The 22,026-nt window shown below is 35.5% G+C and overlaps 1 non-coding gene across 1 annotated transcript; it reads left to right on the forward strand.

Moving 5' to 3' along the window:
- Positions 1–210: 210 nt before the first annotated feature.
- LOC148555117 (small nucleolar RNA R71) lies at positions 211–318 on the forward strand. Its single transcript, XR_015887011.1, has one exon. It is a non-coding gene; the product is annotated as a small nucleolar RNA R71 (small nucleolar RNA).
- Positions 319–22,026: the final 21,708 nt, after the last annotated feature.

The raw sequence follows: 22,026 nt of genomic DNA on the forward strand, positions 1-22,026 counted from the left end.
AAGAACTCCCTTCTTCTGAGGCGTCCCATTACTCACAGGATTCCTCTCAGAAGTGTACATAAATTGGTTATTAGCAACCATGTCAATGAGTTCTTGAGCTTCTACAGGTGTTTTCTTTAGGTGAATGGATCCACCTGCAGAAGTATCCAATGACATTTTAGCTAATTCAGACAGACCATCATAGAATATATCCAGGATGGTCCATTCTGAAAGCATGTCAGAAGGACACTTTTTGGTCAGTTGCTTGTATCTCTCCCAAGCTTCATAGAGGGATTCACCTTCTTTCTGTCTGAAGATTTGAACATCCACTCTAAGCTTACTAAGCTTTTGAGGAGGAAAGAACTTGGCTAAGAAAGCCGTGACCAGCTTATCCCAAGAGTTCAGGCTATCTTTGGGTTGAGAGTCCAACCACACTCTAGCTCTGTCTCTTACAGCAAAAGGGAAAAGCATGAGCCTGTAGACTTCAGGATCTACTCCATTAGTCTTAACAGTATCACAGATATGCAAAAATTCAGTTAAGAACTGAAAAGGATCTTCAGATGGAAGTCCATGAAACTTGCAGTTCTGCTGCATCAGAGAAACTAATTGAGGTTTAAGCTCAAAATTGTTTGCTCCAATGGCAGGAATGGAGATGCTTCTTCCATGTAAATTGGAATTAGGTGCAGTAAAGGCACCAAGCATCCTCCTTGCATTATTATTATTTTTGGCTGCCATCTCCTCTTCCTGTTCGAAAATTTCTGACAGGTGCTTGCTGGATTGTTGTAATTTAGCTTCTCTTAGTTTCCTCTTCAGAGTCCTTTTAGGTTCTGGATCTGCTTCAACAAGAATGTTCTTGTCCTTGCTCCTGCTCATATGAAAAAGAGGGACAGAAAAATAATAATAATAGGCATAGTTGTAAGAACCGAACCGGACCGGCCGGTTCGATCGGAAAACTGGTGAACCGGTGGTCTGGCCGATTCGATTTATAGTTTGGACCGAACACGCAATTAAACCGGCAAGAACCGGACGATTCGTCAGAAACCGGCTAAAACCGGCCGGTTCGATACAAATGCGCGAACCGGCCGGTCCTATGGTGCTCCCAGCATTTCACAGGACTCGAACTCATGTCTCTTTTGTTGCACTCAAGAAGGTATGCCACCAAGCTGCTTTGTCACTTTTATACTTTATGTGCTAGTTAATATATATATTATATATATATGCATAATTGAATTGTTTTATATTTATTTAATTTAATTTTAGTTTTATACTCACCTTTTTTTTAATATATAATTGTTTAGGATTTATACTATTATTAAAATGTTAGTTAATATATTTATTTTAAATTTTTTAAAATATTAAGTTAAGTAGTATGTCTTCGAAGATTTTGACTTAGGATTAATTAGTAGAGATATATAAGCATCACTATTAAATTTCACATAATAAATTGATAGAGGGACATAACGTATCCATGGTTTACTGTCGTGAAGGACCAAATTGATACTTTATTTTTTTCAAGGACTAATTAATCCGAAGTAAAAAATTTCAAGAACCTAATTATCACTTTACTAAATTTTTTACTATTTCATATTTTTTATTCATGTGAAACTGGTTTTACCGGTTCAACCAGCGATTTATCGGTTGAACCAATAAACCAATGAACCAGTAACCTGACCGGTTCAATCACCGGTCCGGTTCTTACAACTATGATAATAGGGGTCCTTTTTACCACAGTATAGAGGTCCCTGTGTGAGTAGAAGAAAAGAAGAAGAAAAATTTGAACACATATGGAAGAGGGGGTTTGAATTTGGGTGAGATGAAGTGTTAGTAGATGAATAAATAAATAGGAGATAAGAGAGAGAGAGAATTTTCGAAAATAATTTTTGAAAAAGAGTTAGTGATTTTCGAAAATAGTTTTTGAAAAATGTTAGTAATTTTCGAGAATTAAAATAAAAAATTAAAATAATTAGTTAATTAAAAAGAAATTTTGAAAAAGGGGGAAGATATTTTCAAAAATTAGAGAGAGAGGGAGTTAGTTAGGTAGTTTTGAAAAAGATAAGAAACAAACAAAAAGTTAGTTAGTTAGTTGAAATAAATTTGAAAATCAATTTTGAAAAGATAAGAAGATAAGAAGTTAGAAAGGATATTTTAAAATCAAATTTTGAAAAAGATAAGATAAAGAGATATTTTTGAAAAGATATGATTGAAATTAGTTTTGAAAAAGATTTGATTTTTAAAATCACAATTAATGACTTGATTCACAAGAAATCACAAGATATGATTCTAGAACTCAAAGTTTGAATCTTTCTTAACAAGCAAGTAACAAACTTGAAATTTTTGAATCAAAACATTAATTGATGATGTTATTTTCGAAAATTAGGAGATAAAGATAAGAAAAATATTTTTGAAAAATATTTTTAAAATTTTTGAAAATAAATAAGAAAAATGAAAAAGATTTGATTTTTGAAAAAGATTTTGAAAAAGATAAGATTTTTAAATTGAAAATTTGATTTGACTCATAAAAATAACTAGATTTTAAAAAGTTTTGAAAAAGTCAACTCAAATTTTCAAAATTTATGAGTGAAAAAGGGAAAGATATTTTTTTTATTTTTGAATTTTTAATGATGAGAGGGAAAAACATGAAAAAGACTCAATGCATGAAAATTTTGGATCAAAACAATGAATGCATGCAAGAATGCTATGAATGTCAAGATGAACACCAAGAATACTTTGAATGTCAAGATGAACATCAAGAACTTATTTTTGAAAAATTTTTAATGCAAAGAAAACATGCAAGACACCAAACTTAAAAATTTTTCATGTATAGACACTATGAATGCAAGAATGCATATGAAAAACAAGAAAAGACACAAAACAGGAAAACATCAAGATCAAACAAGAGGACTTACCAAGAACAATTTGAAGATCATGAAGAACACTATGAATGCATGAATTTTTCGAAAAATGCAAGATGAATACGCAATTGACACCAAACTTTCAACTTGACTCAAGACTCAAACAAGAAACATGAAATATTTTTTATTTTTATGAATTTTTTTTATTTTTTTGGATTTTTGTATATTTTTTTTCAAAAAAACATATAGGAAAAAGAAAATAAGGATTTCAAAATTTTTTAATATGAATTCCAGGAATCTTGTATTCTTAGTCTAAAGCTCCAATCCGAGGGTTAGGCATGGCTTAATAGCCAGCCAAGCTTTAGTATGTAACTCAGACATGCCACGGCTGACATTCCAATTAACTTGCCTCTATGCTAATGGTTGGAAGCCCCTATCCAAAAGAATTAGACATGGCTTTACAGCCAGCCAAGCTTCAACATGCTTCATGAAACTCTAGAATTCATTCTTAAAAATTCTGAAGAAAAATATATTTTTGAAAAGATTTATTTTTTTTTCGAAAACAGATGAAAAAATATATTTTTGAAAAATTTTTGAAAATAAAACAAAAAGAAAATTACCTAATCTGAGCAACAAGATGAACCGTCAGTTGTCCAAACTCGAACAATCCCCGGCAACGGCGCCAAAAACTTGGTGCACGAAATTGTGATCTCAGGCAACGGCGCTAGAAACTCTGTACGCACGTCTTAATAAATCGTTTTTCATTCACAACTTCAATACAACTAACCAGCAAGTGCACTGGGTCGTCCAAGTAATAAACCTTACGTGAGTAAGGGTCGATCCCACGGAGATTGTTGGTATGAAGCAAGCTATGGTCATCTTGTAAATCTCAGTCAGGCGGATAATAATTGATTATGGAGTTTTCGAAAATAAATAATAAATAGACAGAAAATAAAGATAGAAATACTTATGTATATCATTGGTGAGAATTTCAGATAAAGGTATAGAGATGCTTTCGTCCCTCTGAACTTTTGCTTTCCTGCTGTCTTCATCCAATCAGTCCTACTCCTTTCTATGGCTGGCTTTATGTAAGGACATCACCATTGTCAATGGCTACTTTTCATCCTCTCTGGAAAATGGTCCGATGCGCTGTCACTGCATGGCTAATCATCTGGAGGCATCACCTTGGTCAATGGCTGCATCCCATCCTCTTGTGAAAATGGTCCAAATGCTCTGTCACAGCATGGCTAATCATTTGAGGTTCTCGATCATACTGGAATAGGATTCACCCTCCTTTTGCGTCTGTCACTACGCCCAGCACTCGCGAGTTTGAAGTTCGTCACAATCATTCAATCCCAGAATCCTACTCGGAATACCACAGACAAGGTTTAGACTTTCCGGATTTTCATGAATGCCGCCATCAATCTAGCTTATACCACGAAGATTCTGATTAAGAGATCCAAGAGATAATCATCCAATCTAAGGTGGAACAGAAGTGGTTGTCAGGCACGCGTTCGTGGGGGAATGATGATGATTGTCACATTCATCACATTCATATTGAAGTAAACTAGTTACTAGGGTTTACAGAAGTAAGTAATTGATGCATAAATCCACTTCTGGGGCCCACTTAGTGTGTGCTTGGGCTGAGCTTGAAGTTTCCAGAGGTCATTCTTGGAGTTGAACGCCAAGTTGTAACGTGTTTTTGGCGTTCAACTCTGGTTCGTGACGTGTTTCTGGCGTTTAACTCCAGACAGTAGCGTAGAACTGGCGTTCAACTCCCTTTTACGTCGTCTAAACTCAGCCAAAGTATGGACTATTATATATTGCTGGAAAGCCCTGGATGTCTACTTTCCAACGCAATTGGAAGCGCGCCATTTTGAGTTTTGTAGCTCTAGAAAATCTACTTTGAGTGAAGGGAGGTCAGAATCCAATAGCATCAGCAGTCCTTCTTCAACCTCTGAATCTGATTTTTGCTCAAGTCCCTCAATTTCAGCTAGAAAATACCTGAAATCACAGAAAAATACACAAACTCATAGTAAAGTCCAGAAATGTGAATTTAACATAAAAACTAATGAAAACATCCCTAAAAGTAACTAGATTCTACTAAAAACATACTAAAAAACAGTGCCAAAAAGCGTATAAATTATCCGCTCATCAAGCAGCACCATGATGGACGGTCCATTGAGGACTTCTGCAGTAGCTACTAGGTGCTGTTCCGGGCCCAGACGATAGACAGTTACAGACGAAGTGGACTATCAAACTTACATAGTTTCACAATACCGTCTACGGAGAGCTGGAGCAGGACGCCACTGAGGAGAGCTTATTGCGGTATATGAGAGGGTATATCATGCAGTTGATAAGGGGTATTTTATTTTCGGATGCATCTGACTCTCAAGTACACATTAGGTGGCTCCTCCTACTAGAGGACCTTGACAGATGTGGCATGTTTTCATGGGGCTCGCCTGTGCTAGCATGGTTATACCGCCAAATGTATCGTGCCACAGAGCATAGTCAAGAAGTTACTCTTTTAATTTCAGCCTAAGACTTTCGTATAGTTTCATAGCATGTCTTACTAGGTTCCTGCATCCATGTCGATTATTATTTTTATGACTCTTTCAAAAATAAATAAAATACAATAATATAGGTAGATTACTTGAAAATGCCCTTGAGTCCTTGACACAATTGAGGGGTTTTTTTATACTTAAATTAAATAAATAAAAATTTATAAAAATAAATAAATTACAGCATAATTATATAAATATATAATTGAACACATGTCTCGGATACTAAAATTTCAATCTGTACCAGAAGAGTTAAATGGAGTCTTAGTGAGATACATGCAAAAATAAAATACGGATTTAGTATCCGAGATACATACAATGCACAAACAATCATGCTACGTTACCAACTTTGTATCTACCAAGATCTGCCAACTAAAGTTGGGCTGGACATCAAGCCCATCCACTCACCAAAGCCACATCTAAGTTAACCATGGTTTAAACCTTATTTACCACGTTAAACCTAAATTACCATAGCCCCAAATTGACTTACCGTGGACCATCTCTCCCAACCCCCCTTATCCGCATCCAACGTCAAATAGAATCCTTTGTTGCCGTCTCTGCCGGTCTCCGCCGTCAAGGGAAAGTCAATGCTGGCGGACCACTAGATCACAACATCGAGAGTACGGTCCGATAGTCGCCGCGAAGCCGCTTGGTCTGTTGCATGTGCTCATCGGAGGTGCCTCGAAGACGCATCTGGCTGTCCGGCTTTATACAAGACACAGCAACCCAGCGCGAAGTCTCCACAAGCCGCAGCTGAATTCGTAGGGCTGTGTGGGTTCACTAGAAATTCTGTGGCTTTCTGGATTTGCTCCTGCCACCAAGCGCCACTCGTTCACTGGCAGACGAGCCCGAGTAGAAGCGTGTCTTCCCTTGGGCACCACCGCGACACTACGAGGTTAGTGGGTATTTGAGATTTAAATTAGGTGCTTGTATAGGTTTCTAATTCTGAGTATTATATTTTTGGAATTGAGAAGGATTAAACATGTGTCTATGTCTGTTGGCTGTGAAAGAATTTGGGTATTGGTAAATGAAGTGGTTTTTTGATAATCTTGTTCCTGTACCAAGGTGGCTTGTTATGCTGTGTTGTATCAGTTCTTTGACAACAATGGTGTTATCAGTTATTCAATTTTTTGTTGTTGTTGTGGTTATTTGTAGTTGATTCTGTATGTCTATGTTGTATTATTTGTAGACAGGAAAACATTGTTTGGTGTAGTGTCGCTGTGGTCACCCTTGTTGTCAAAGTTGTTGTCGTTGTCAGACTTTTTAGTACCTTTTCCTCATATTTGAGATTTAAAATTTTTTCAGGTACTTTAGTAATATAAATTATTTATGTTAGAAGCATGTGATAATATAGTTTATTAAATCTAACATAATTTAGTAATATAATTTATTGAGATGTGTCTTATTCCTTTTAGAAATTTGGTGAGCAATAGTACTCCATGGATAACTTACTGTTTGTATTGTTGTGGTTCAATATGTGTCTATGTTGAATTAGAAAACAGATAAGTTGAAACGTGGTGTTAGTCTAATGCGCTAATATTTTTTTTTTTTAAAATTTGCATTGCTTATTGTGTCTTGTGAACTTTCTTATGACATATAAAACATGAAATTTAGTTTCAAAATGGTGTCTATTTTGGGGCATATTTGGCCTTTTTAAGACGTGCATTTCTGTACTCAAGGTGGACATGTTATTTTACAAGTAGACTAAATAATTGTTGTACTCGTTTTTTGTTTTTAAAAATGCATTGAGATCCATGTGTTTTTTATTAAATGGTTGGCTGTTTCTTGATCCACCGAACTACAGTGGTTCAAATTGGTTATATAATTGGTGTGGCTTGTGTTAACATGTAGCTTTTATGGAAATATTTATATTATCTTTTTATTACCAAATTGAAGTTATAATTTTTGAGTCTATTAATTTTCGTTTGAAAGTACAAGAACTTAACCTCAGATGTGTCTTGTTCAATTTAGCAATATTCTCTGATTTTTTTTCGATTTAATTTGCTTCATGTGACTTTTTCATAGTAACTTAATGTGTTTTATGGTGAATTTTCTTGTGATACACATAGCAATAAATTCAGTTGAGAATGACTATATATTTTGAGCAACGCATTGAGATCATGTGTTTTTTATTAGATATTTGGTTGTTTCTTGATCCATCGAGATACAGTGGTGCAAATTGGTTATATAATTGGTGTGGCCTGTGTTAACATGAAGCTTTTATGGAAATGTTTAGATGATTTTTTTATTTACCAAATCGAATTTATAATTTGTGGGTCTATTAATTTTCTGTTGAGAGTACACCAACTTAACCTCAGAGGTGTGTTGTTTATCTTATCAACATTCTCTAATTTTGTTTTTTTTTATTTGATTTGGTTAATGTGACTTTTTCATAGTAACTTAATGTGTTTTGTGGTGCATTTTATTGTAAAACACATAGCAACAAATTCAATTGAGAATGAGTATATATGTTGAGCAATGCATTGAGATCTATGTGTTTTTTATTAGATATTTGGTTCCTTCTTTATTCCCCGAGCGACAACTGAAGTGGTAAAAATTTATTATATGATTGGTGTGGCTTGTTGATGCGGGCAGAAATTAGCGAATTAAAAATTATTAAAATATATACGTTGCAAGTATAGTTCTTAATTCGCCAGAAATCCGCCTATCAATTTAGAAAGGTGTCACAGAAAATTGAATTTAAAATACTGGGAGTATGAATCCCAGGTCGTCTCCCAACGAGTTGCAGAAAAGTGTGCTATTTTATTAATCAGAGGTTTTCAAAAAGGGTTGAATTGAGCAAACAGGAAATTAATTTGGTGAATTTGAATAGTGTAAATAAAGGCCTTGACATGGAATTGATTAGTTGGAATCCCTATTATTATTGGAATGCTCTCAGGATTAATTGACAATTGAAGGTTGTCCTGTTTAGTTATCCTTCGCTAGGTGAAGGAAAGTCAAACAAGTTGGAATGCCACGTCCATTCACAAGTTGCAATCCACTTAATTAAAAGGGATTGGTGTTAGTGATTAGGAGGCAATCCAACCATAAACCCAATTACAATTTTTCTTTCAAGCCTTCCAACTCAAGGGTTCCTTTCAATCAATTCCCCATCAAGTTAGGGAACTACTCGCTCATTGTGAATGTAGAATTCATAGCATATAAAAAGGAATTAAAGGAAGACATCGGAAATAAAAATCGAAATAGTCAATTAAAAATAAAGGTGATCCTTGTATTAAATAATCTTAAAAATATTCCAATGGTAAAATTAACAAAGCAAAGAACATGGAAGAGTGAAGCCAAGTAAAAAAAACGAACTAGAATGACGAAGTCTTGATGAGGTAATAACTCTTCTCAGTGTTCCAATTCCAAAAAGGTAAGTGAAAATTAAATCCTAAGAACTATGAATGTGTAGAGAGAAAATCTAGAGGAGGAGTAAAACTAGATCTAAAAACTAAAACTGTGTAGAATGAATGTTTTCTTTGGTTTTTGCATGTTCTCTGGCTCTAGTCTGCTGTTCCGGGCCAAAAACTGGGTCAAAATAGGGCCCGAAATCGCCCCCAGCGAATCTGCAAATTATGCAGATCACGCACGTCACGCGATCGCGTTGCTCATGCGGACGCGTCATTCGCGTTTTTGCTTTGCCACGCGGATGCGTCGTCCATGCGGCCGCGTCACTCGTACTATTCCATGTCGCGCGGTTGCGTCATCCATGCGGCCGCGTCGCTTCTCGCTGGTCATCTCCTCAATTTCTTGTGTTCCTTCCATTTTTGCAGGCTTCCCTTCCAATCTCCAACTCATTCATGCCCTATAAAGCCTGAAACACTTAACACACAGATCACGGCATCGAATGGAATAAGGGAGAAATAAAATACATAATTAAAAGTCTCTAGGAAGCAAGTTTTCAACCATAAAACATCTTTAGGAAGGAAATATAAATGCATGCTTATTTAATAAGTGGGCAAAGATCGTGATAAAACCACACAATTAAACACAATATAAACCATGAAATAGTGGTTTATCACCTGTATTAACATTTTGCGTTTATATAAATGTTTAAATAAGCTTTTTATTAGCAAATTGAATTTGTATTTTTTGGGTCTATATTTTTTTTGGGAGTACACTATCTTATCCTCAGACATGTCTTGCTCATTTAGCAATATTTACTGATATTTTTTTCTCAGTTTAATTTGCTTAATGTGTATTGTTCATAGTAGCTTAATGTGTCTTTTGGTGAATTTTCTTGTGATACATAGAGCAACAAATTCAGTTGAGAATGAGTGTATATTTTAAGCACACTTAGTATTTTGTATTTTAAGCATGTGATTATACAAATATGTTAAATAATTGCTGTAATTTTTTTATTTACAAAATCCATTGCGATCAACATGTGTTTCCGTACATATTTGGTTCCCTCATGATTGACTGAGCGACAAGAGCAATGGTGCACAATGATTTTACAATGGTTGTGGCTTCTTTTAACATTTAGATGATTTTATGAAATATTTTTAGGAGCTTTTTGTTAGCAAATTAAAATTATAATTGGTGTGTTTAATAATTTGCCTTTGAAAGTGTTCGTTCTTTACATCAGATGTGTGTTGTTCATAAGATTAGTGTACGATGGTTATAAATAGGTTAAATAAATGCTTTTCTCATTATAAATTTTTGTAATTTTAGATTAGTTCACTTTGGATAACACAAGTGAAGTTTCTACCTGGAATCAATTTCTGCTATTTACGCAGAGACCAACTTATATACATGGGAAAGCCGGTAAAATCTCATCCACAATTTTGTACTCTTGTTATATTTCCTTTTCAGTTGTTTGCTTCTGACAGTCCCGTGGTATGTTTTACAGAAATTAATAGAGACAAGATGCTCACCATGTTACATTGCGGACTTGTTCAAAGAACTAGAAACCAATCAGGATCAAGCAAAGCTTGATGAGATAGAAGAAATTGGTTTTGGTTTCCTGAAGCTTGTTCCGAAGTGGCAAGTGAGACAAGGCATAATGGTGATGTTGGCCAAAACCTACGACACTGAAATGAGCACCCTCAAGCTAGAAAATGGAAACATCCGCATTGTGTCGGAGCTCTTCCAGCATCTTTTTGGTATCCCACCTGGGGGTGAGTATACCTTTACCTATTACACACCACTGAATTGGTTAGTTTTGTTTTGGTCTTCATGTTCATTGCTATTATCTACGTATGACACTGCTCATCTTGCCCCATTTTATATATATCCATGTTGCAGTTGACGACTTCCCACCGTTCAACAAAAGCAATGCTGCTCATGTGTCAATTAAAACAAGGTATCACCAATTGAAAACTGTGCAGCTGAGGCATTTTGTCAGGCATTGTCTGATGGATACCGAAGATGACAGGATGGAGTTCATGAGACACTTCATTCTACTGGTGCTGAAGATGTTTTTATGCCCGACCGTGCAACATGTAATCTCCTCGTGGCACATCGACACAGTCTTTGATGTATTTGATCCGGCGAGATATCGTTGGCCATTGCATATTTTTAATTCTCTAGAATAGGCAATTAGGAAGTATCAACATAAAAAGAACAAATCCTGTGAGGGCTTCATGCTTAGGTTGCTGGTAATGTTGTTAATTTAAAATGCAACGTAATGTGACTAAGATGTGCATCCCTGAAACTAACTTCTTTATACAATATCTCCATGTGTTGTACTTTCAGAAGCTAAAGCACGGTGAACTCGAAGGTTGTCAAGAACCTGAGCCGTGGCTTTCTGCATGGACTGCCAAGGAGCTTAGCGCTATGGCAGAAACTATTCAACCGGAGGTAATCATTTTATTGGTTATGTTTTAAAATAGTCAATGTTTGATTCGAAGCCCGTTTTATGATGCAATTGACTGCAAATGGATTTTTTGAATGCATGAATATCATGGCTTTGCATTTTATTATTAAGCAATCGAAGATGTCGCTAACGGGTGTGTCGTTTATTATGTCCGTATTTTCATGTTATCAAACCTGATGCTGCTTTAGCTGTATGTGTCTTCTGACCAGTTAATGGCCAACAACATGATTGCAGTGAACCTGGCCAGAATGAAGATGGGGGCGAAGAGGGTGCCACTATAGAGGACACAAGTGACCCAAGCCCTGAACGAGAAGACGTGGACCACAGAAAAGTGAGTTAGGATTAACATTTACTAAGTATTTCTTTTTCGTGGTTAAACGTAGATCGAGTAAAATGTTAAGCCTATGTTTTAACCTTTCATTTATGTTGAAGTTGTGTTGTTGATGTGATTTCAGGAATCTTCTCGCCGGGATGGAGTTAGAGAGGTTTTGAAGCACCCGGATACACATGCAGTTGCATCAGACGGTGATGACGTTGACAACGAGCCAATTGCAAATAGATTGCACTGGAGATCGGAATCAAGGATGACACCTTAATCATGTATGAAGGCTGAGGATGCAGGCACGACTAATAAGACAAAGGAAAAAGAGAACCCTAAGGTGAGCAAGATGTTCCATGTTAGAATTTGTTAGTTGTAGCTATGCAGTTTGGAACATGAGTAAGGGTTAAAGTTATGTTTAAACAGGTTACTGGTTGTGCCATTATTTAATAAACCTAATTAAAATGCTCTATCAGTTAGCATTGGGTTCTTTGTGTACTGTGAAATCACTTTGAGGTGTTTGTGAACCACTTGTTTGATATTGTGGTTTCAGGGATCCACCATGAAGGAAGGAGTTAGCAGCGCATCATTGCGCACAACCCATCATTCCGGGACTTCGGAAGCGGATGACGACGATGACCAGCCCATTGGCATCAGACTCCGCATCAAAACTCTTCAAAGGAAAACACCTTAGCGTGGTAGGGTAGAAGGGAAAATCCTGACAAGCATGCAGTCGGAATCAACTAATCAACCAACTGAGACAGTTGCTCTTGAACCAAAAACACCATCAACAGAATTGGTTCAGTTTCCAGGGGTTGAGGAATATTCTACTGAATTTTCTGACAGGCAAGTTATTACTACATAACATTATTTTTGGAAGTAGTATACAATTTTTTTATACCCTCCTAAACAATTCCTGAATGGTTGACCACCGCAGTTTTTTTTTAAATCCAAACAGGCATCATGACATTTTATCTCAGCGGGATCTGGAGAGCGAAATGATATGGGTAAATATAGAAAAAGGCATTTATGCCTCGAGACCCATTAGCATAGACCTGATCCAAGCAATCATTCCTAGAGGTTCCTCGTACCGCACTCCAAGTCCATATCGCCCCTCTTTCTCTCTTGGGATGACGCAACTCTTTAAATCACTCTCACCTTCTCCTCCCCGACCAATTCATCCATTACTTCGGGGTCGGAAAATCACTGAGCAGGAAGAACAACGAATCAGAGGATGAGCTGTGAACACTTCTCTTGATAGCCACCAAACTTTGGGGTCATATGATGGTAGACCACACCTAGTGCTATCAAGGGAGGATGTGTGCACACTAAGACCATGTGCATGGCTCAATAACAGTGTATGTAACGAAAAATCATGTTTCTCCAATTTTTTTGTTGCTTATGCATTGTCGATATTGATGATTCTACAAGTTGGTTATGTAGGTTGTACAATGGATGTGTTGCACATTCAATGATTCAGGTCTCAAAAGATTCACGTGTGACTTTTATGGCGTGTGTCCAGAGATTCTGGTAAGGAAACATCCATATTAATCATTTATTTATAGTACAGTTTATGAACTTTTGATAATTCGTACTTGTACAGGAAATGGTATTGGTCCCAAAGAATCTGCAAAACTATCATGATGGATAGAATCCAACGTATGTCGAATTGGGTCAACACTTTGGTGCTGATACTAGATATTTCGACAAGAAAATTGCTTCAAATAGAAATTGGGTACGTATGTTTGCAGTGTGATAACTTACTATAATCATAGCACCATCACAAAAGATATTTCTTTTTCTTTGTAAATGCAAGTAATATACCTAGTTACAATGGTTGGTTGTGCAGTGATTTTTCCCTGTATGTATCACCCGTCACTGGTGGGTGTATGCATTTGATGTCTCCGGGAAAAGGCTGTTCATATTGGATAGCATACACAGTAAATCTGATACAGCACATAAGCAGGCTAGATTCATATGCGGTACCTCAATAGCTCATCCCTATTAAGCTATATTTAACCGTTCTTGTTGTATTCCTTTTAAGTTTAGTTGTTTGTGTCTTAGGCGAGGATCATTGAAGACATTGCACAGGTGGCTATCCCAACTTATAGGCCCACACAAAAAGGGCTACCTTACACTTATGCTTCTGTGCCAATACAACCAAATGGGTGATTCTTCCATCCAAAATCTTGCAATGTATTAATTGTTTAGTTACATTGAGTTGTTCCACTAATAAAATTACATTTTTCCGTTCGCTTAGATTTGACTGTGGTGTGTATGCAATAAAATACATGGAGTACTGGAACGAAGGCAGGAAACTAGATGATTGGCAATATGTGAGCTCCCTGATCTATATACCTTATTACCATATTTTTTATACACAGGTCAATGTCTGTACCGACAAGCAGTTCTTTAACATTGATTTTTATATGCAGGACATCGTCAAGTTATACAGGTTGGAAATAATATTGGACATCATCCTATCTCACAAGAATATATCCATTGGAGCTGCCTTGAATGCCCTTGACAGCCGTGCTCGACCTCCTGTGTGCCGCAACCAACCAAAGAACAAACGTATAGAGGTTAGGACTCCATTCACAGCTCCTGATACAAAGAGCATACTTCGGTGGGTTAGAGGAAAGCCGAAGAAAAAGTCTACCAGAAGAAGCTAAAATATGGGAATATGTAGGCTCATATTAGGTCCTTGTTTACATGTGGAGGGAATATCCTCACATCCTATGCTATATTTTGTTGGGACTAGACAAATTACTTTTCCTACACAATGTGACTATTTCTTTTGGATTGTTAGGTTGTTTATGGGTAGTTGCACTTTAGACCTTGATAAACTTTGTTGGTTAATTCAACGATAATACATGTATGGTTGATATAAATTTTGTCTTTTGCACCTTGGTTTGAGATAATTTTGTGCACAGGCTTGACAAGTTATGCATTTTTCAAGTATAATTGTTGCCAATGAATACACCTGTTGAGGTCCCTACATGTCTCTGGATGTCTCTACTTATCTTAGTCATGCATTGTTAGCCATATTTTGCACGCAGGTGACTGAAAATGGAACTGTGTTCTGGTGGAGGTGTAACTTCTGCTTTATATGTCTATTTTAGTCGTGAATCGTTAGAGGTGGCTTTCCACAGATGTGTCATCAAGTACATGTGTCTTTTGCCAATGTTTAGGTTTGGATGTTATTTAAAATCAGATGTGTCTTTCCCGGGAGGTGTTTTCTGCTGTGACTTATTGCAGGTGGCTATAAATGGATGTGTCTTTTTCAAGAAGTGTCTTCTAGCAGTGACTTTTTACGAGGTGTCTTCATAGGGATGTGTCTTTTTTCAGGAAGTATCTTCTAGATGTGAGTTTCTAGGAGATGTTTTCATAGGGATGTGTCTTATACGAAATGTGTCTTTTGCGAGTGTGTCTTTCGTGTCTTTTGGGAGATGTGTCTTCTGCGAGTATGACTTTTTATTAGCTATATTCATAAGGATGTATCTTCCGCGAGATTTGTCTTTCGTGTTTGTTCATCAATAACACATAACTTTCATTGGTAAGCAAAATTCAAACTTAACAAACATGTCAGGGGTTGACAATATTATTCAATGGACATAAACTCAATAAATGATGATATATTGTCAGCTTAACAATGTTTATTTATTTAACAACCTGAATAATTTGGCAATGATAAGAGAAAAAAAGTTACTAATAATAAAGGGATGTCTCCATACAAATCTATAATCAAAATTCTTTTAAGTAGGCTGAAATGAGTTTAACAAGGACAAGAACCCGCCATGTTCCTGTGATTCATTCGCTTTCCCAGTAGAAACCCCACTATAACTTGATTCACTGCTTGATCAACTTCCTAAAAATAACAAACATGCATAGACAAAAAGTGAATAACAGTTACAATTTTATCCATCTGATCATGTTATCAAGTGGTTCGAAACTAAGGAAAAAGGAAACACATACCAGCAGTGGATTCTTCTTCTTTCTTCGCATAGATTTTTTGATTGAGGTGTTGAGTTCAGATCTAAGCCTCTTCATTCTTGGCCGACCCTTCGTTGAAACCTTTGAAGGATCTTGGATGTCAGATTCACCAAGAGCGGGCTTGCGCTGTGTGACCGTACTATTTTGTGTAGTTGGAACACGCCTGGACACCAAGTTCGCACGATAATCAAGCAACTTTGACCTTAACTGATCAAGACCTGAATGTAACATGGCCGCTTCTTCTTCGCATGTCACAAAATCTTGGGCAACATTGTAGAAGTGTGAACACAGTCGTCTAAATAAGTTGTGGCTTTCGTCCGATCACTTCTCATCATGGATGCTCTTGATGAAAGTGTGTTTTCGCTGTACATTCTTACTCCATCGAGGGATAACATAGCAAGATGGTACTGTGTCTACTCCATAATAAAAAAAAATAGCAAGACAGTGGCAACAAATAATACCGCTTGATCCAAATATTTTGCATTCGTACCGAACTTTGTGTGTCTTGGGGTCAAACTCGACACTGTACTTCCAAGACCTAGGCTCCCCATATAGTAAGTATTGCTCGTTCACGGTCACCAGAAACAAATCACCCTCTTGAGTGACACCACGGACTAAACAATCCCCTCTTTTACTGAATTCATGTTGAACTTTCCTAAACTTAGAGGTTGTGTACTCACGCTGAAATTATCTTTCAATTGTAGAGCTCGATGAACATGGGACAACTCCTTTAGAGTCTGCAGCATCATCCTCTAGTTTTTTTGCTCTTTGTTCCCAAGCACATTGTCATACTCATGCACGAACTGAACCAGTCCACTTTTGCAATGTAAGTAACCACTAAAAAAGGCGTGCATACTCTCACTCTGTTGGGTACTTCTCATACCAGCCCAAAATTCACCTTGAAAATATATTGGAACCCACATTCAACGATCGTCGTAAAGGTCTACAAAACCAAAACATACATATCAAAGTAAGAATCATCATCATAAATAAATAGCTACATCATAGTACACAACTAAAGACTTAGTGAACCAACTATACATCAACGTCTTAAATAGAGATATTCCATAAAAGGATCCAAATAGGTTACCAATCATCCGATGACAACGGGGGCTGAAATCGAGTAAAGTAAAAACCGAACATGCATAACAAACCTACCATCCAAAAAGAACATAAGAGCACTATAAAGCACAAACCTGATAGCCATTTATATTTGTGTAGGTTAAACTCATTAATGAATTCACACCAATCTTTCTTAGAAGACTCTTCAGAATGGGCATTCCAAATAGTGCCATGCATTTTAGCATCTATTTCTCTGTATTTAGCATATCCTTCGAGCTTATGTGGTATCTTCTTCATTATGTGCCATATGCACCATCGGTGTCTAGTATTTGGGAAGACATTCTTAATAGCGCCAAACATGAATTTGCACAGGTCCGTGATGATGGCTTGTGGGGGATTTCCCATGCAATTCAACCAGTTTTTAAAGACCCACTCAAAGCTAGGAATTTCCTCATTACCCAACAAAGCACATCCGAGTAGAGTGGACTTGCCGTGATGGTGGACACCAACGAAAGATGCAAACGGAAGTTCATGCCTACAATAAAGACAGCCAAAAATTACTAAATCACAATATTGTGGGAAAAATGTAAACCCTTATAATGGAGACAGAAACACAAACATACTTGTTTCTTCTGTATGTTGTATCAAACGATACCACATCTCTAAAATATTCATACGATGCCCTGCATCTTGCATCTACCCATAGCACACTCTTAAACTTGTTAGTTTCGTCCACATCAACTGCATAGAAGAAATTCGGGTTGATATATCTCATTCGCATGAAATAGCTAATCATTTCCTTCACATCTGTGTTTACATCAACACAGCGCAAATTCCTCGTTATGTAGTTCCTAACATCCTTTTCTGAGTAACCCAACTTTGATGACCCACAACCTCGTTTGCCAGTGCAAGATAAGTCTTGTTAGGACGTATGCCAGCCTCATCGTTCTGAATCACACACTTGGCAAGCATGGTCAGTTTTCTGTACTCACTGTAATGCACCACTTGCTCCGCAGAACACGTGTGGGTGTGCTTCAATTCTAATTTGGACACCAGCCAATTATCGTTTTGCCTATCAAGCATCACGTACATCCTTGCTTTGCACCCGGCTGTTGTTATTCTCTTTACCCACGTTGCTGCCTTCACTCGAGACTCCCGATAACCTTCACGACTGCAGTGTATCGTTTGGTTAATAGGTACCTTTAATTCCTTCTTGGTCTTGTCAAAGTTTATATTCCTAATCCTAGTCACAAACCCAACTTTCTTTGCATAATTAGAATTGAACTCTTGTGCCCGCTGCAACGAATCAAATCTCAATCCTACGTACGGGATTTCCTCCATTGGAATTCCAGTGTGATCCGGAAACTGCAAATCCATTCAAAAAAGGTATCATTCAACATAAACCACAGCAATCTAAACAATTTTCAATATGTCACTAATTTTGTGAGGAGAATAAAATATTTTTCACACCTCATTATTGCTTATCGTAGCATCATCCTTTTTCTGAATAGCGTCTTCAGATTCTTTCCCCTAAAATCGATAAAGAGGACATATCACCAAAGAAGATAAATATCGACCGTTCGACAGTAATAAAAACTCTTCCAACAACTAGATAACTTTTGATGATACCTATTAATGGACAACCCAAACTAAACTGGTAGAAAAAATTACCATCGATGATCATAACCATAAAAAAAAGAAAAAAATAACTCAAAGCTGAAAACATCATCTCCACATGGTGAATTAAAAAATAATAAAACACAATTCTTGCAATAAAGTGTATCCCTGTTAATAACTCAAAATTTAAAACATTAAAAAAAAGTTGCTGGAATGCCTAAGCAAAGACACTACTAAAAGACGAATTACCTATTCCACAAGTGGTGTGTCATCTTCACTCAAACACGGAACATTAACGTCGGTGGAATTAAAATGCTCACTCATGTCATATGCAATGTCGTATGATGCTTCTTCCAAAATTGGTGTATCCATGGATATATTGTGATACACTCGCCTTCAATGCAGACACATACACCGAAAATTGGTGCTCGAGCAAGGGTCTGTGTCACAAATAAAAAGGCTATTGCAGATTATTATTGACGTTAATAAAATCAGAACGGAGATAATACCGGGCATGGTTCACGACACAACGGTTTTGCGACACCTCCATGCACGCACGTCGCATCTATCTTCCACGAGGCTGTTGGTGCATCCAATTGGGATCCGAGGGGAGGCGGTCACCGCGGACTGGTCACGGCAGCGTCTCGGTGACTGAAAATTTTCGACAACGGAAGGAGACACGTTCGGCGATGAGAATTAGGAATAGGGTTGCGTGAAAGGGTTAGGATATTGGGTTTCTCTAACAAGCTTCTACCCACCTGATGCACGGTTACCATTTTCTCACTTTTTCAAAATATTTTTCATGGACCCCACATTAAACCTAATTAAGCCACACCAATTTATTTTAATTTTTTTTAATTTCTCTTGGTAATAGTTGGTAGACTCTCTCTTAGTAATGTATACTTTTCCATGCGCAAATTGGTGACTTAGTATTTGAGATATGATCATTTTTTATTTCAGTTTTTGATAGAACATGTGGGTATGAATTTGATCATGATGTTATGACAGTTGATTATGATACAAATAAAACTGGTACTGATTAGTGGATTGTTAAGAACTCACAGAACACTGAATGAAATGAGAAAGTATATAAGAATGAAAAGAGGCATATGTGCTGATCTTGGATTATGGGAAATTAGATGCTTCTCATCCCACTATATAACTGTGAGTGAATTCAAATTTTTTCTGAAGAGTATGTTGTTTTCTTTAGGTTTCAATGGTATTTATATATTCATAAATAAAAATTTTAAATTTTTATTTTAATAATAAATAATAAATAAATTAGAAATTAAATTTTTTATAAAAAAGATCTTCTTGATAAATAATGAATAGGTATATTTATTTTTATTGAAATAAATTAAACTATTAATTAAATATATTCGTACTATTATACTGATTATTTATGAGTATCGACAAATTATTATATTTAATTATTTATACTTATATATTTGATTATTTATAATTAAATTATTAATAATTATTTTAAAAGAGTACTGCTATATTTAATAAAATTATTGTCTCTTAGATATTTGTGTGATATTATTAGATTAATTTTATATTGTATAAATACTATCTTACTATACTAACATAAAAGATGCCGTTATTAGATTAAGTATGCATCTAGAGTATAGCCAATTTATTTTTATACGCACATAACTTAATTTAATAATCTCATTTTTTAAAATTAATTTTGTAATACTTATAAATAACTAATACAACAATACAAGTATATTTATTTTTATTGAATTAAATTAAATTATTAATTTAAATTATAATCATATAAACTTTAAATAAAATATTTTTATAATTTTAAAATTTAAAATTATTTGAATTAAATTGAATGAGTACATTTTTTTACTAAGTCACTAATTTATGCATGGTGAATATCTCGAATACTGAATTTATATTCTATTTTTGTATGTATTTCGAATACTGATACTTTATTTAACTCTTCTGACACAGATTGAGATCTTAGTATTCGAAATGTCGAGATGTGTTCAATTTTTAAAATTCTTTTAATATATGAGATATAGATATTTTTGTATTCATGTAATTAAACTGTACTTTATGTATTTTTATAAAATTTATATTTATTTAATTTAAATAAAAAAAATTCCCACAATTGAGTGGTAACCATCTTGTGGTGTAATATGATGAAAGTAGAGAATTGGAGCCGATGAAGTCAAGGCACCGATGGCTAAGTGTGGATATTTGAGCCTAAACCATGTGGCAATCACTACCTAGTAACAAATTAAATTCTATCAAAATATTATATAAATGAAAGGGAAAAATTAAAGGTGAAAAATCATGAAACCTAATTAAAAAACTAGTGAATAATTGAGAAATTAAACTGACTTGTACAGTAAGATGCTCTAATTACGATGACGGAAAATTTTGTGTTGTATGTATTTTGTTGCTAAGAGTTAATGTTTTAGATATGTAGTATATAAATTTTTTTGTGTTAGTACTAAATTTTCTACTCTATCCTATCCTTTTTATAATAACATATAAATTACTTTTTATAATATGTCATTCTTTAAATGGTTTTTATGTTAACTATGGTTAAATTATTTTAAAATTAAATTATATCCCAAAATAGGTAATTGTATACTTTACTAAAATGCTAAAAACAGAATCTTTTCTTCTTCTCTCAAATCATGTTTCTAGTGGCTTTCTCCCTTTTTTTTCTTGGACCCTTTATGAAAATCCTTGTTAGCCCCAATATCACTTGCCATTTTCATTGGACTCATTCAACCTTTTTGAATCATACCCTTTTACTCCATTGATTACTTGTAGATCATCCGACATCTTAGATCCAAAAGATCCTGAAACACCTAATGTCTCCAACTCTTTCACTACGCGATCACATATGTCCTATAGAAAGGAAAAGATGGCACCAGAAAACCATTGAGAAAAATAGCAGCAGATAGTGATCTTTTATTCAACAGCAATATTTTATTACTTATATCAAACACCATACCTTCATAAAGCTGCTATGGGACTGCGGGGTTGAGGTGGCTGCGGTAGTTAGCATGGCTGCGAAAATACGGAGGCTGCGGGCAGCGGGGCTGGATCAATGGGTGGGTAGGGCTTGAGTTGATTTTTTCTTTCAATTTCAGAGAGGAATGAGGGCTGCAGTGCATTGGGTTTTAGAACAATGGTAAAAAACATAAATTTACTTTTTAATATTTACAGAAATTATATGATCATCCATCTTATAAAATTATTTAATTACAAAATGGCCCTACTTTAGTTAAGATATTAACTCTTAGTGGGTTACATTAACTCAAACTAAAACTAAACATCCAATAAAAATGTGCCACGTCATATAAGGTAATTTACATGTTATTTTAGAGAGAGTTAGGTAGAATTCACCAAATCTTGTGTTAGTACTAAATTTTTTGTGCTATATAATAAAATTTTTGTGTTATGAGCATTTTATTGGTTGTATGTCAATATTTTGGGCATGTATCTTTTTTAAAAATATATCAAAATTTTTTATGTTGTGTATCAAAATTTTTGTACTCTAATTTTTTGAATATACATATTAGAAGAAGACAATGGCAATGATGATGATGATAATGAAGGAGGATGAAAAAGAAAAAGAAAGAGGAAAAAAAATAAAAAAAAAAAGAGAGAGAAGAAGAAGTAAAAAATGTTCAAGAAAAAGAAGATGGCGACGACAATGATGATGATGCTGTTGAAGAAGTGCGAAAAAGAAATAAAAAAAGAGGACAACGGTGATGAAAAAATAAAGGAGGATGAAGAGGAGAAGGAAGAAGAAGAAAAAGAAGAAGAAGAAGCGGCAATGTATATATACTT

Source organism: Arachis ipaensis, chromosome B6 (genome assembly GCF_059453495.1).
Source record: "Arachis ipaensis isolate K30076 ecotype BB chromosome B6, ASM5945349v1, whole genome shotgun sequence".
Lineage (NCBI taxonomy): Eukaryota > Viridiplantae > Streptophyta > Magnoliopsida > Fabales > Fabaceae > Arachis > Arachis ipaensis.